Raw genomic sequence first — 13,482 nt, forward strand, 5'->3', positions numbered from 1 at the left:
ATGAAAGCTTAATTATTATTAATTTGCAACTTCTACAGTTATCTGACAATTTATGAAAGCTTGACACCGACCCTATTTCTGCTTTAAGATCCCAATGATTTTCCAATCACACCCACGTAAAGATGTGATAATATGTTCTTTTTCATTCTTAAACATGTTTGTTCAAAGGTGAAGATCCATGCCACAGTAAATCAGAGAGAATTCCTTTCAGAAACAGTACTATTAACATTCAGCTTAATGTTAAAAACAATAACCTACACAAGACATTTCTTGTGTAGGTTATTGAAAAAGATTTTCTGCAATAAACAAGCACAATAGAATACATAGAATAGAGTCGTAATGAAGTTACACTAGACAAGCACAGTGATTTACTGCGGTGTCCTGACAGTCCTGCTGAGCAGGTCAACGTGTCACACAGCCGTCAGGGCTCAGATCTAAGAAAGAAATGGCTCCCTCTCTTCCCTGTGTGTGTGTGTGTGTGGGGGGGGGGGGGGGGGGGGGGGGGGGTCAGTTTGGCCAAACAGGTGAACTATGTTCTTTTTAAAGGTTTCAGTGTACACTGTTGAAATCCCATTATTCTTCTAGACTCATATGAATTGCATGGAGCCTTGTAGGGCCTAGAAATTTCTATATATGACTACAGATACATCCAGTTGAGGTCAGAGATTTAAATACACTCATCATGGGCACGGATATCATGGTAATTTGGGGGTTTAATAATTTATTTTAATTGGGTTAATTAATTCTTTTCTGGGATGGAATGATTTTACTTTAATGACTCTACAAAGATCAATTGGATGCACAAGTTTGAACATTTTTTGGGATTGCTCTCATTCACAGAGGTATAATCCTTTAAATAAATGCTCATGATGACTGTATGTAAACTTCTGGCCACAACAGCATACATTTGGTCACTATCACCATGAGAAAGTCTGAAGGTATGAAGTATGAAACAGACTGAGAGATTTTATTAAAGGCTTAACTGCAAAAACAATAAGGACATTTTAATTAGTGATTATTTTTAAAAGTAGACCTAATCATACCATTTTTCTTGCCTTCAGGGAACCAGTACAACATAATGGGGTGGTACAGAAGACCTCACTTCACAGACTCCTTGCATTAGTTTGCTTAGTGGGAGAGCGTTAATTTTAGCAGCTCATGAAATCGAAGACATGTGCCCTTCTAGCTGAGGTGAGCACTGGTATCATTTTGGAATATCCCCTCTTGCTCTCATATCCCCCCAGTTCAAGCGTAACCTTATGGCAGTGCAATTAAATGTCACTCTTGAAAGTGACAATGTTCATGACATTGCAACTGGCAAAAACTATATAATAGGAAGGAGGAATTATGTAAATATATGAGAGCGCTTGCACTGAGTACAAATGGAGTTTTGTTTTTTGTTTTTACACAGAACGTGAGAGGTTCTAAGTTAACGGGTGACATTGGCCGTAGACATGAATGTTAATGGGAATTGTCTGTCTCTATTTATTGGCCCAGTAATGGACTTGTGAGCTGTCATGTCTGTCTGGTCTCAGAATACACCTAGGTAAGTATTTAAGAAAATAAGGAGGGGCACACAGAAGCTGAATATTCACAAAATCATGTGCACAGTTTTGGTGCACAGTTTTGTGAGTTTTTCTCCATTGGTTTGGCTCATTTCTTGAAACTCTCTCAAAACTCTAAGATCATTTGGCAAAACACTCTTACAGTTTAGCACAACACTAAAGGTCACCTGCAAAAGCCCATATCTCTTCCAAAACTGTTCACTCAGGCTTCAATCTAAATCCCTTTCTCATTTAAACAGTCAGTGTCTCCAAAATGGCAAAGATCCTTCTCAATAGTTTTGGCTCATTTCTCGACACAGATCGGACATTCTCATCATTCTTGGTGCTTTTGTCAAAATAAACCTGGATGGTTGATCACAACAACATGGTCCACCTGCAAAAGCTCATATCTCACCTAAAATCAACTCTTGAGCGATCGTGGCTCAAGAGTTGGGAGTTCGCCTTGTAATCGGAAGGTTGCAGGTTTGAGCCCCTGCAACCTTCCGACCTTGCAACCCTCCGACAGTCTCGGTCGTTGTGTCCTTGGGCAAGACACTTCACCCGTTGCCTACTGGTGGTGGTCAGAGGGCCCGGTGGTGCCAGTGTCCGGCAGCCTCGCCTCTGTCAGTGCGCCCCAGGGTGGCTGTGACTACAATGTAGCTTGCCATCACCAGTGTGTGAATGTGTGTGTGAATGGGTGGATGACTGGATATGTAAAGCGCTTTGGGGTCCTTAGGGACTAGTAAAGCGCTATATAAATACAGGCCATTTACCATTTAAAACAGTTCACTCATGTGTCAAAACTACATTTCTTTCTAATCTGAATAGTCAGTGCCCCCAAAATGCATCGTCCCTTTGGCATTGTGTACTGCCATACAAAATGTTTAGATGTTTTGTCACTATGGCAGAGGACCAACAATATACAACAGAAAAGAGTAGCCTCCAAGGTTTGACATCACAGATTGCACTCTCACTACCAAGGAAATGATAACCATTTTTTATTCACACGCAAAGAAAGTTTCATACATATGTAAAAAGAAAATGTACATTACAGTAGTAAATTGTATAAAAACAAAATCAAAATACAAGGACTTATTCAGTGGTCACTGTACTCATTCTCCTGCTCTTGTCCACTGTCTTCACGCTCCTGATTATTTACACGCTGTTGTCCGTCTGGCCACAGATTCTCTTCCACATCACAGCGGATACTTTCTCTTGCAATGCAACGAGGGAAGAAACGGCGTGCATGCCGCAACCATCCCCTGCATTGATCTCCTGTAATGTCGTCACACGCTGTGTCCATAGCATGGAGCAGGGACGGCTGATCCTGAGCATGATGCTCATACACTCTCCACCTCCAAGCAGAGAAAAACTCCTCTATCGGATTGAGGAAAGAAGAGTAAGGTGGTAGGAACCCCATGACCATCATTGGATGCGTTGCAAACCAGCCCCTAATGAGTGGGCTATGGTGGAAACTGACATTGTCCCACACAATTACATAAATGGGTAGGTGAGGCCCTATGAGTCCCCTCTCATTTTTAGGGATAAAATCGGTATAAAGGCGATCCAAGAAGATGAGGAGCTTGTGTGTGTTGTATGGGCCAAGACTGGGGATGTAAGTGGCCACACCATTCTCAGAAATGGCAGCACATATAGTTATATTGCCCCCTCGTTGACCTGGGACATCCACTGTGGCCCGGTGGCCAATAATATTACGGCCACGTCTTCGGCCTTTGGCCAGGTTGAAGCCTGCTTCATCCACGAACACCAGGATGTAAGGGGTCTCATGTCCTTCCAATGACATTATTCTCTAAAATAGAGTAAAGAACATAAAATCAGTCATACAGAAGAGTCGTATACTACAGTTAGACAATTACATGTTCTCCCCCACAGGTTCAATATACTACAGGCTACTACTCCAGTGGTTCTAAACTAGTGATAGGCCTATGAGGAAGTACTGCAGGGGTATTTGATAGAAAGGGGAGTGGGAAATACTGATGACTTACTGAGATGTTACAGTAAAACCTACAGTATTAGATAGATTTGATTGGGGGACAACAAAATAAGGATTGTAATGAGAATTGTATCATACAGTAAACTGCAGTTTTCTGTTGAAATTGTTGAAGTCAGATGATTCTGAAATCAGGTAAAGGAGGTATTGAAACCAAATAAGTGAACTACTGCTTACTGTGATTACAGGTAAGGTTACAATGAGAGACAACCAGTAACTGACTTACATTTACATACTGGTAGCGCAGCTCCTTTCACTCTGTCAGATTTCCTCTCAAATGGTACCCTGTAGATTGGTTTCATTGTTATCTGATGCTTCTTCAAAACCCGGTCTATTGTGGAGATGCTTATTGTGTTTATATTCTGGAATATATGATTGTCCTGAAGGATGGCATCACAGATATGCCTCAATGTGATGGCATCATTTGCCATCACCATGTTACAAATCTTTGTAGGTTTGGATGATGAAGGAGACTGTAGAGCGAGGCACATTAGGCTGCACTCGACGACCTGCCTCTGCCATTGTGAGGCCATGGTTTATGACATGGTCTATAATTGTGGCCCAAATTTCATTCGGGACAGCGCAGTGTCTTCGCGCTCCTCGGCCTCTTCCCCCTATTCCTCCACCACGCATTCTCAGGCCTCCTCCTCTTCCTTGAGGAAGAACTTCCCCTTGTCAGTTTGCTTGGCCTTGTCTATCCATGTTCAGAGATCGGACTGGCTCTGGTCAAGCTCTATATATCTGTGTTTGGCAGCACACAATCATGGAAAACACCTGTGTGTGACACTCCCCCTTCGTTAGTCTAGTTTCACCTGACTGTCAATGACTGTCATCAATTTATCAAATATTCATGGTATTATGTTCTTGACCAATTTTGACAATTGAACAGACAGTTGTGCATGCGAGTACTTATACAATGAAATCATGCTGACATGTTTAGGAGGGAATGATCATTAGACTGAGAATCAACTAAATAGTTTAGATCTACAAGATCTATTCATTTGGAAAATGTGCTAAATGTGGGCTAACTGTATAACTGTAGGCTACTTGTACTTAATCATTTGCAAATATGTACTGAGACAATTGAGACATGTACTTAGGCATTTGCCATTTGATAAAATGAATGAGAAATGCCATTCTGTTGTGAACATTTGCCAAGAGGTTTGGAGGTTTGTCCATGTTATTTTGAGAATGTAATTTCGGTTTTAAGAAATGAGCCAAACCAATGGAGAAAAACTGTAATGCCTGAGGAGGTTTGGAACTCTGCAGGTACTGAGTCAGCAGAGTGTTGGCAACTTTTCTGATTTATATCTTTCTGTTATAAGGTAGCTTTGTACTAAATGTACTGGACTTATTTACACTAGAAATGGTGTGAGCAAATCGCTAACATGAAAACTGATTTACTGAGTTCCACTGCAGATGGAGAAAAAGTGCATATAGATAGATAGATAGATAGATAGATAGATAGATAGATAGATAGATAGATAGATAGATAGATAGATAGATAGATAGATAGATAGATAGATAGATAGATAGATAGATAGATAGATAGATAGATAGATAGATAGATAGATAGATAGATAGATAGATAGATAGATACAAACTGCTGCTGCTACAATTCTGCCTTATAGTCTGATATTAAAGCTTATGAGTAAGGCTGATCTGACGCTATGCAGCTGGGACTGTGCCTGAAAGATTTAACATCTAAGCAAGCCGCCAAACAGATGCCTGGTCAGAGCCAAGTAGAAACTAGTTAGTACCGAGCTTTGAAGATGGGAGAGGCTGAATATTTGGCAGCAGTGTGAACATTTAAAGCCATGGACTAAAAAATAAACAAACAAAAATTTACATTGCTAGTTAACTTCTCACACACTCATTATACTCATTATACAGACTCATACTTAGACTGGCTATTTGTGCACAAATACATGCAAGTATACAAACAGTTAAGGCAATCCACTCACTTTGCATGGAATTTCTGTTTGTATCATCAGATAATAGAAATTTTTATTGAACAAGCCCTTTGAACAAGTCAGATAGAAACAAAGTGACTCATCTTTGACTATGTGATACTCATCTGATATTTTGGTGTTTCTGTGTTTCTGTGCTGAATGCTTTCTTGCAGAACTCCTCCCAAATTTCTCAAAATCCCCATCACGCATGTATGAGTTTGATGCCTGGGAAAAATACTCCTCATTACTTTGTCCAGTCTTACGCCATCAGCTTCTTCTAACACTGGATGTGTGGGAGGCATGCTGATGTGAACATGTAACATTACATGAAATATAATTAACTAACTACACCACCACTACTAACTCCACGGTGTTAAGTATTTTGATGCAGAAGAGCCTGGTATCAAAATGTAGACCTTCTTTATTGGCATTAAAAAAATCATGCTGAACAAAAATGTGGATTTTAGCTTTAGATTGTGATGCTTAAGTGGAAATTGAGTCTTGAATCTTCTTTGTTATGAAGATTTCAAAATGTTAGGGGGAAAATGTGATGTTCTTTTTTTCATGTAACATTTACAAACATATTTCCTCCAATAAACATTATAATTTGTAACTGTTGTAATGCTCTCTCCTTAAGTTTTTTTCAATAATTTGATCATTTGCATTTTGTTAAATTTGCACAAATTCAACCAGAATATTAACCTTAAAGAGTCTTACATCCTAAATCATAAACCCAATTTTTGTTAAGTTTCTTTCACTAAATTATATATATATTTTTTTTTTTAATTAAAAAAAAATTGTGGAGCATAACTAAATGTATTCTTAGCCTTTTGCTATCTGGCTCACAACTTACTTCAAAGTAAGTTTAAAAATGGGAAACTAGCACGTTTAAGAAACAGTTACCCCATAAAATGTATGTGTAAAAATCCGTTTGCCTTAATTGTTTATTTTCTGTAAAATAATTAATAATTAACCAGTTAATATTTAATCAATTAAGTAAGTGCTATTTCATCAGTACTATCTGATTAGCTTCCATGGAATAATTGTTTTTCCATGTTTTTCCATCTTCAATCTGGATTTTCCATGCTCTTTATGTTCATCTGCTGGCTGTTATACTGGATGTCTCACCTTATACGTACCCTTGTTATCACACTGGGAGCTCATGCCCCATCAGTTTTTACTATATAATATAAGTTGTGTTCAGTGACATACTGCTGTTGGAGTTGATTTCCAGTTTTTTAATTTATTTTGTGTTACAAAATGTGATGACTATATGCATACTTATAAAACTACAAAACAAAACTAGGAAAACTAAACTATATTTTCTTTATTCGTGTAAAGTGTGACGTTGTCAGCAGTGCATGTACTTGCTTAGTCTAGTAGCCATGAAAATAAAAAAAAGAAAAGAAAAGAAAAACACTGCTTAAATCAGCACACCGTCCTAACAGTTTTGTTTGTTGTGGCTGTTGTTTTTTCTTCCAAATGAAAAACAAACAAATGGTAAATCTTCACTTGTCGTCAGCATTGCCATCAAAGCTCAAACGAGGAAACCATGAGACCTCAATCTGATGGGACAAGTTGGGACACGCACAACGGCCTGCCAAACCCGGATGTGGATTCCAGATGGAGCCCAAGGGAAACCCACAGATACACATAGCAGTTTTACAACTCCTGTTAACAGTAACAGCAAAGTGATTGTCGTCTGGCTTCTGAGAGGTTTCCCTCCTTCTGTCTTTCTTTTCAGTGGAGGGGAGACGCAACAGCTTCAGATCCCTGAAGGTCACGTAGACCTTCAAAGAAAGAAGTTGTCACCAAACAGCCTCTGAAATCATCCGTATATCAGCATAGTTAGGGGAAATTGAGTCATGTGCTACAACTACACATGTTTCTTTTCCAAATATTTATTTATAAGTGACTTATGTATGTATGTATGTATATATATGTATATATTGTACTATTCTTAGTTAGCGTATTGTCTGTCTTGTCTTAATGTTGGTTTAAAATGGAGCACTGTAACAAAAAATAATTTCCCCCAGGGATCAATAAAGTATTCTGATTCTGATTCTGATTCTGATGTCAAGCTGTCAAGCATATGGCAGGCAAAGCTGAAGAGCTATCACACTTTCACTTTATGCACTTGCACAAACACACTTTAACACACTTTTTGCCAATAAAGCAAAATGTGACAAATGGCTAAGTGAACATAGTGAATAAAAGACTTGCTTTTACCAGATTATAGTATAAATGGGAGTGTGGATGGTTTTCTGTCTATCTGTGTTAGTCCTGTGACAGACCTGTCCTGGGTGTACCCTGCTTCCTGCCCTGTGACAGCTGATAAAGGCATCAGGACCTGTGTGAACCAAGCAGCAGAAAATGGATGGGCAGACATCACATTGCACCCTTTTCCTGTTCTCTGATGCAAACAGAGTTGGACGATACTGGATGGAAATATACATTAATTTGCACAAAACTCAATCAAACATTTGTACAGAATCTCGACTTTATGACAGCAGGCTTTTTATCCTGCTCTAACCTTCATTTTTTTATTTGGTCTTATTTCTATTTAACTGACTGGAGTGAGGCATTTACAATTGGAAATGCTCATTTCTATGGTCCCAGAACCTTCAGCAGTCAAAGGAGATATCAATGCGAGTTCTGGTTATCGTTTCTGGAAGTTGCAAAAATAAATCAAAAAGAGAGCATCAACGATTAACAGACTAGGACATATTTGGAAAAGAAAACAAACTTCTTTCATAATTACAGTTTTATATATATATATATATATATATATATATATATATATATATATATATATATATATATATATATATATATATATATATATATATATATATATCACAAGCTTCACACATGGCTTGAAGAAGGGAGACATGCTCATGGGGATGGTGATCATACACCTTCCACCTCCATGTAGAAAAGAATTCCTCAATTGGGTTGAGGAAAGGGGAATATGGTGGAAGATCATGGAAGGTCATGAAGCAAGGATGTGTTTGAAACCATTCCTGAACCAGCTGTGCATGGTGGAAGCTGACATTGTCCCACACAACAACATAGACGATGTCTTCTCCCTGACAGGCCTGCTCCAGTTCATTTAAAAAAAACTATCAGGTGTTCAGTGTTGTATGACCCTAGAACTGGTCTACAGCCTACCACACCATCTTCAGATATAGCTGCACACATTGAGATGTTTCCCCCACGTTGTCCAGGGACGTGGATGGTAACCCAATAAGGTTACGTCCTCTGTGTCTAGTTTTTGCCAGATTGAAACCGGCCTCATCAACAAAAATATACTTGTGATGATTCACAGCAGCGTCCAGCTCCATCAACCTCTGTTACAGTAATTGCATGCCAGTTTAGTGTTGTACCTGAATATATTCTGAACGCAGTTGTTTCACCTGGACATTGTTCCTCTCAAAAGGAACTTACAAATGACCAGACAACAATCAGTCAAGTTGAAAATCCATGGACATAATGAATGATTCATTGATTAAACATTAAGATCGGTTGAATTAAATGACAGAAAAATGTATTAAACTGAATAATAAGAGATGCAAATCAAAAATTTTATAGTGATAACATTATGAAAGGCAGTAACTGTGAACGAAACATTTATTTAGATGAAACACTTATTATGTGTAGTGAAAATGATATTTTGTCATTATGTGTATTGTACTAACACAATTGAAAATATGCTGAAATGTTTGAAAAAGGTGCACTTTTGATGATCTGTTGTGATATAAGTACTAAGAGTTTTGAAAATATACCAATTGCTTGTGAAAACTGCGCCAAACCAATAAAAAAAACCCTGTAAATTCAGCTCAATTCAATTTTTTCCAGAAAGGATGTCTTCACCTGAAGGCATCCTTAAGACAGCCTCATGGTGGTGTTAGGAGAATCCTAGAAATACGTTTAGCAGGATACAAAGTCAGTTTAAAATCATAACCAATAATGTCATGAGCATATTTCTTTTGCACTATTGCAAAACAGTTATACTCAGGGGACGGACTTGTCTGTGTGCCCTTGTGAGCACATCACTATATAAAATAGAGTCTGGTGTGTCACAGTCTTGTAAAATCAGTTCTCAGAAATGTTCTACTTGCTCATAAATACCATATCAGTGCGTTATTCTTCGTGTAAACATAGGCCCTCCCACAGGCACCGTAAATGCTGTAGATGTTGTGTCATAATTGCTATAAGTATTCTGAGTGGGGTGCATACAGTAATTGACCATTGCAGGGACAGTGAGTGACACTGGCTGCAAGTTAACGTGCAGCAGCAGCTGCTGCATCTCATCTGATCTCCAGCTCCACTTACTCACGTTCAACTTCTCACTGCTCACTTAATCTGTGAGGAAAAAGAATGATGTTTTTAAACATTTAATGCACAAAAAAGTTTTTAAACAAGTTTTTTAAGCACATAATTTTTCCAGAAAGTCTGCGTGGTATTGTGAAACACACTGAGTTATGATTCACCACTATTAAGAGGAAATGAGAGAAATGTGCATGTTTAACCGGTTGTTAGGAAGATTTTAGCTAGTTGAGGCTGACTTTTAATACCAAGACAACTCAGATTGTCTGTGCAGGTATTTCATCTTTGGTAATAAATAGTAAAGTTATAGTTAAACTTTAGTTAATTGTTGTTTTACCGAACTATGTCACTGTTCAGGAGCAATGAAACAATAATGAATTGTGCTTACTAACAGGTTCATAGTTGGATTGTAAATAAACCCATTAATATTATTTAGATAATTAACCTTTAGATAATTATTTAGTAATTTCCTAATTACTGCTTAGTTTTACTTTCACTATCACTAGCTGGTTAGGAAAGGACTGTGGTTTGGGTTAAGGCACTAACACTGCATAGTGAGTGATGAGGCACTGTTGCTGCAACACGTGCATTACTAACACTAAAGGACGCTTTGTGTAGATCTATGGAAGGCCAGTAGCTTTAACTACACAGCAATATTTAATGCTATGGAAATGATAAAGTTTAAAGTTTAAATGATTAGCAATTAAACATTTGTGACAATATCATAGTAACAGGCCCTGTGGTGGATATAATGTTATGTGCGCAGGTGTCAACAGTGTAGTGTTATTGTCACTTATAAGCTGATATAAAACATAAGGCACCAACAGATTGGTAAAATAGTGATATCTTACTTAAAAGAAGAAATCATTCACACAAACTGTAACTCTTCCACTCGTCATGTGCTTTAGTCACGAGAACACATCAGCTCTTCTTCTTCTGTCTTTGTTTATCTCAGAGGTTAAAGGTCAAAGCGGTTCAACCTGCTCTCTCTATCTGTTTTCCCGTTGTGACAAAGCCATCCAGCCACTTCCTGAAGAGGGGACAAATGTCCAGCCCCCCACTCCCCCTCTGGGTCCAGACATCGCTGATATCTGGCCTCGTGATCAGCAGCTCTGTCGTGGGGATGTTTGAGGTAAGCAACCCCTGGGCTGGATGTAAACCAGAGCAAAGCTGCTCTCTGTGCAAAGGCGCGGGATTAAAAGAAGCACTAAATGTTGATAGCACTGATGTATTTTATGAGCTTTTGGCCTCAACCAGTAAGGAATGAATGGGCTAACCAACATGTCAAAGTCGAAATCTGTTCTTTTATTTACAGTTTAAAAGAAAATAAATAAATAAAAGAAAATCAACACCCTTTCATTATACACAATCAGCCAGCTATAAGTTTGTTTCATGTTATATGCCCCTCCTGATATTATTTGGTGAATAAATAATGTTGCCAAGAACTGAAGCTTCATGTGTCACAATCTTTGGAGCATGGATACAGAATTCCTTGGAATGTGATATTCCAAGGAATTCTCAGTGAGATCGCTTTAGTCACTGTATACGATAAAGCGCATCAGATTACTATAATGCACAGTACGTGCTCGTGTTCAGGATTCAGCTTGTGCACTGGAAAACAGCACAACAGAGAGACATGAGGAAGGTCCAGCAGAGCGTTAGTGAAAACATAAGAACATAATGAGGGAGTAGCCTAAAACAATTTAAAAGAAAATTCAGGAATTTTAAAAAGTTTTTCAATGTGGCTGGCTTCTGCTCCGCGGCTGCTGAGTGACCCCTCATCTGGTACTCTCCTCAGCTCTTTCTGGGATTACACCCTTTTTGGCTCCTACCTCAAAGCACACTGTGTTCTGTTGATCTTATGTGCTGCACAATAATGTTTAATATTTAGTATTTACTGTCATATTCCCATATATCATTGTGATGTTGTTTATTCTATTACTCTCGTTTTCTTCTGCTTGTTTTCTTTTTTCTTTCTCAACAGGTGATCCAGGTGATCGATATATGTATTTTTTTTCTCTGCTTATTCTGTTGGTTTTTGTTTTTTGCCCTTCTCCCCCGTCCCTCTTCTCAGCTGTTTTTCTTTCCCTCTTTCTTTCTCCCCTTCTTTCCCCCAGTCAAGTCTGTCCCGTATTCAGCAAGTGAAAATAAAATAAACAATAAAAGGTGAATCAAATGGACCATTACAAGGCTGGGATGGTCCATTTGGTAAAGTAAATCCGTTGGGCATCTTTCTTCGCCTTTAGACAATAATTCTGATGGCAAAAGAGCCAAACGGGACAGGCAAAAAAAAAACAAAAAAAAAAGGTTTTTCAATGTGTTCCGATTCCAAGTCTTACATGGGGTTTTTACATGTTTTTGGAAGTATCAGCACTTGTTAAACATAAGTATTTCATCTGAAGTGAATACAGCTTACATTTTAGTTAGTAAATTTTTAAAAGATTATATATACCCTTCTGTCTGATCAGCTGAATATCCCAAATTAATCAGTAGAATATAGAAAAATCTCAGCGATAATCAAAGCAAGCGAAATGGATCAGAAACTGCAGTTAATATGATATAATACTCAAATGCAAACTGTACATGTACTACACCATGCCTGATGTTATTCTCACTAACCTGTTTTTGCTGCTGTTAGTGATGGACACCATGATTTTGTGTACACACACACACACACACACACACACATGTTGGGTATTCATATGGACATCTAATTGATAATGTTTCCCTTAACCCTAACCATCAAAAATGAATGCCTAACCTTTACCCTTACCCTAACCACAACCTAATTATAACCCTGACACTAAAACCACATTGTGAGTCTCAAAAATGCCTTCAAAGTTGTGGGGACCAGGATTTTAGTCTGTTGGTCCCCACAAGTATAGTAAACTTCCAATTTTTGGTCCATACAAAGTTATGAATACACACCCACATACGCACACTTGGAGAGAGAGATCACATTTCTATCAATGGGGACTCACTGTAACCTAAAACCAAGTCTCCACCCAAAAATGTTTTACATTACAGGGACTTTCTATTAGTGCACATGAAACAAGAGGCAAATCACGAGATCACCGTACTTTAAGTAAAATAAGTATACACAGCCGCAGACACACACTAATGCTATGTGTGTTTCTGCAGCTGCTTTGAGCTTGTCAAGCTGACAGTCACTGTACGCCTGATCGCATTTTTCACTGACTGGGGCTCTGCTGAGGACCTTGGTGCAGAGCTGGGAACAATATGATGAGCACTCATAGGTATTTCTGTGGCCATGTGGATGACACGTAATCTACTGTGTTAGTGTTTACTATTTTCTGTATGCTCTAATTACTATTTTTAAAAAGAGTTCAAGCTTTTTGTAGCTGGGAAAACTCAACATTTAAAGGCAGTAAATAACAATAAATTATGAATTTGGCAATTTAACAATTTAGAGTAAGCTGTTAATAAACTTTTTGTTTTAGTTCATTTACTTCAAGCTTTCTTGTGCTAACAGACGTTTAAGTTAAAGTAATGCACATATAAGCTAAGCGCTGCATCCACAGGAAACTCTTTGCAAACAAACAGTGATTCTCTTTTTTGGGGGATACGACTCACTTAATACTGTTAACCCTAGAGGATTTAAAGTTTAAAGGAAACACAACTGCAC

Source organism: Rhamphochromis longiceps, linkage group LG1, assembly GCF_057381845.1.
Source record: "Rhamphochromis longiceps isolate RC_006_pf linkage group LG1, R_longiceps_female_GT1.1, whole genome shotgun sequence".
Taxonomy (NCBI): domain Eukaryota; kingdom Metazoa; phylum Chordata; class Actinopteri; order Cichliformes; family Cichlidae; genus Rhamphochromis; species Rhamphochromis longiceps.